This window comes from Lycium ferocissimum, chromosome 12 (assembly GCF_029784015.1).
Source record: "Lycium ferocissimum isolate CSIRO_LF1 chromosome 12, AGI_CSIRO_Lferr_CH_V1, whole genome shotgun sequence".
NCBI lineage: Eukaryota > Viridiplantae > Streptophyta > Magnoliopsida > Solanales > Solanaceae > Lycium > Lycium ferocissimum.
Genome location: NC_081353.1, coordinates 23522146 through 23526563, shown reverse-complemented (window position 1 = coordinate 23526563; position 4418 = coordinate 23522146).

The following is a 4418-nucleotide window of genomic DNA, read 5'->3' as shown; positions in this document are numbered from 1 at the left end:
ATTGAAAGCGTCCATTAATTGAACATTCCAATTACGGCCAAATTAAACTAAATAAACTTAATTAATCTTTAAAGGACACGATTAATTTCACAAAGGGGACTCAAACTGAAATCATAGCCTTAATTTGAGCTAAACCATGAAATTGGTTATTCTCAAATATAACCATAATTAGCTAATAATTGATTATTTATACCGTAGCCGCAATTAATCAACAACAAACAATTTGCAAATATATCCACAATTAAATAATTAATTTATTACGATTAATCTAAAATTGCACAAATGCAAATTGATTATGCAGGGATTAAAATTTGAGAGGTAAAATGATTGTTTATTTAATTAATCAAATATCTTGAATTAGACGGAGCAAAATATTTGTCAATTTGACGCTTGATAATTTAAAAAATTAATTGAATAATTGTTTTGAGTTATTTTTCTGATTAATTTTGACAAGTACTTTAATATTAAATAGAAAAAATATGTCAAACATTTTAAAAGACTTACAATATATATTTGCATCTATTTTGCCAAATGAAATGGCAAAATATTTTCAAAATAATTTTGTAAAAATAACTTTGTCCCATGAGACACATATTTCACTCCGTTTGAGATCTAAGAATTTCGGGTAATTAAATAAAATTACGGGAGGTCAAAAATTAGGTGTCAACACACATATTTTTCGGTTCTAGTCCATTTTTACCGCAGTTGATCTTCCCTTTAGTGAGTCCCAGTCCCAGTCCTGCAACAAAAGCATTAATGAAAAATAGTAGAAGAAGCGGGTCAAATGTTCTTACCTGTGCCCTTCAAGGCCGTACGGTGTTGACGAAGTCGTCCGAAAACTATGACAGACCTATTGTGCGGATAATCATGCAAGGTTGATATGCTAAATCATATTCTCCTATATCGACGGACCCCGTTTAGATGGCGGACTCGCTGGGGTTCTGCCTTGCGGGACTTAACGATGAGAAGGATCATGACTACTGTCATTGGGTGGCATTGGAAATATGGGTGAAGCTTTCAAGTGGCCGTAATCAGAGCCAGAGTCAGTTTTTCCAAGGCTGGATACCTGGATTCTACCCCCGTCATTGTTTTGCTAGTGTAGTAGATAGGAAGTTGACCTTCGCTTTCTTCCCGTACCTGCACGACGCTGACCGAAACCGCTGAAATCGTAAAATACGTGAACAGACGTTCCCCTTCTTTGGGTTTCGCCATTACATGGGGTTTGGCCAAATACGCTTTGAGATCTTGCAGGCTCCGTGTCCACCTAAATCCATTATTTTTTTCGTCAAATAGAAAAACTCATGGCACCGATCTGAAGACCGGGATACAAACCTTTCTAGGGCAGCGATTCTTCCAGTTAACCTTTTCACCATTTGGACATTGCATAATAAGTCGAGCATTTCCTGGATGGCTTTGACCTTTTTCGGGTCCATCTCGATGCCTCGATCAGAAACCAGAAAACCCAAGAATTTCCCCGACCTGACCCAAAAGTGCACTTCTCCGGATTCAGCTTCATACCGTGTTCGTGAAAGATTTTGAAGGTCTCTTGTAGGGAGGACATGTGAGTCTCTGTTTCTAGGGACTTGAGCAACATGTCATCTATGTAGACTTTTGTGGATTTGTTGATCTGCCCTTCAAATATGTTGTTCACTAATATCTAGTACGTTACACCTGCCTTTTTGAGACCAAAAGGCATTAAATTATAACATAAATTACCGCGATTGGTCATGAATGATATCTTAACGATCCTCCGGGTGCAAACTGATTTGATTATAGTCGAGATATACATCCAAGAAGCTGAGTAACTCGTTGCCCGCTATGGCGTCAATCGTTTGATCGATGTGCGGGAGTGGAAAGGAGTAGATCCTTCGGGCATGCCTCATGTAGATCCTTGAAATCCATGCACATCCTAAATTTGTTGAGCTTCTTGGGACCACCACCACGTTTTCCAGCCAATTCGGGTTCTCCACTCTTCGGATTGATCCAATATTGAGCAATGGTGTTACTTCTTCTTTGAAAAACTGGTCCCTGATAGTGGAGATTGGTCCTCTTCGCTGCCTCATAGGAGGATGGTTAGAGTCGAAGCTCAGCTGATACACGACTATTTTTGGAGAATTCCTATTATGTCCAGGTGAGACCAAGCAAAGCAATTTGTGTTAGTTTTTAAAGAACTTAAAAATCTATTCCTGCCGGAGCCTATGTGTACCTTTTTTTCGGGATATTCTTTGAAAAGCTCCACGCGTTCCAGTTTTTCCACTATTGAGTCAGCGGCGTACTTATCTACTGGGACAACGAATCCATTTGGAATGGTCTGATCCCCGGTTATTTCTTCCATTGTTGCCCGTCCTTTACTGTTGTTTCATTATTATCGGACCCGGCGTTTGAGCACAGTATACGCTAGCACTTTATTTGCAGGGTTCGTCCGCACTGGCCATTCTTTGCGCGACCTCCATTTCTCGAGCCGCACCTTGGTCCCCTCTGATCTCCCCTCCCCCCAAGGAGTAGGGAATTTGACCCTCTGATGAAAAGTGGAGGGGACCACCCGTATTAGATGTATCCACAGTCTTTCTAGTATCACATATTCACATTGTAAGATATGTCGCTGAATATGATATTGAAGGTTAAATCCTGTTCTATGCTATCAGCGTGAACCGGTAGCTCGATTTCTCCTCGGGTTAATTTGCTCGACATGTTAAACCCCGCTTGCACCTTAGTTGTTGAGATGATTGATCCGTCTGCTCCCATTTCTTTCAGGACCCGTAGCTGAATTATGTTTGCCGAACTCCCTGGATCAATGAGCACACACTTAATTAAAGAATTAGCAATTCGAATAGATATTACCAGGGAGTCATTGTGAGAGGAGGTAAGTCCCAGACAGTCATTGTTGGAGAAGGAGATGCTTCTACTTTCGGCGGGTTGCTAGGCATGAATCGTTGTTATGACAGAGATTTTGGATTTTCTGACTGATGTGTACTTGACTGTGTTTACCATTTTGCATCCGAAAATCATGTTGATAGTGTGGGTAGGTTGCGGCATCTTGTTTGACTTTTTTACGGGGATTCGGTTCAAGGTGAGTTTCGCCCGGTCACTAATGTATTCTTTCAAGTGCCCCTCTCATAACAGCTAGGCTACCTTAACACTTAGGTTTGCACAGTCTTCTATGGCATGCCCGTGTATGCTATGGAAGTGGCACCATAACCTGGTGTTTCTCTTATTTGGGTTGGTCCGGATCTCATTGGGGAATCTGGCTTTCTTCATTTTCCTCATTACTGCGACGAGCTCCGCTGCGCCTATATAGAAATCTTGATCCATCAACTTTGAGGGTCCGGTTCCCCTTGATGTCGATCCATCAGAATGCCGGGGCCCTTCCCGATGAGGCTCCGGTAGCTTTTATTAATACCCCGGTTCATGCTCTGACTAGGGTATCATCGACCTTTATATGGCTCGAACCATCCTCTATGACTCACATTACTTGTACTAAACCTTGAATCTAGCCTTTTGACGGTGCGATTACCCACTTCTATCGGCATTATTGCTCGTTGATCTTCCTCGATACGCATCTTGGCTGTGTATCTGAGATTTATTTTGATCCATGTTTTGGCCAGAAATTCCCTCAATCTTTCTTTTAACCTCCTAGACGCGTCCGAACTGTTTGGGTTTAGACCATCCGTGAAGCGGCCACGGCCTAATCCTCCGGGATGGGTAGTAACAACATTCTCTCCCTATGGAATCTGTCCACGAACCCCCTTAGCAGTTCATCTCCCTTTTGTTTTATGGCGAACACGTCTTGCTTGTGCGTTTCAACCCTCCGGGCTCCCACGTGAGCTTTGACAAAGGCATCTGCAAGAGAGGCAAAAGAATCAATAGAATATGAGTGCACCAGGAAAGTGCTCCTTCAATGAATGTGTGTTGGAATTTTTTCAGCATGACTGATTCGATCTCATGCTGTTTGAGGTTGTGCCCAGTGATGGTGGCTTCAAAGGTCGTTATGTGTTCCTCCGGGTCAGTGGTCCCGTCATACTTGGGTATGCCGTGCATTTTAAACTTGGTATATCGGGCATGTTAAACCTTCTCGGAATAAGGGTCTTAGCCGCGCCCTTCACGGTAGACGGTGCTCCCGATATCTGGTTCATTCGCTCATGTACTTCTTTTTCAACCCTAACGAGCTCCTCACTGAATGCGTCCAGTCATTCTTTTGTACCGTCAGCCTCTCCTTTTTTAGTCTATGGTGTCGCAGAGGCTCTTTCCACGTTTTTGATTGGATGCCAGAATCCCAGACCTAGAATGATTGGCCATAGTGGCCACAACCATCTCCATACACTGCATCAAATCATTCTGCGCCTTGAGCAGGGCCACGACCACGTCGTTTGTTAGGGAACCTCCTTTTTTGGGGCCCCACTTTCTCTGAACATGCGTCT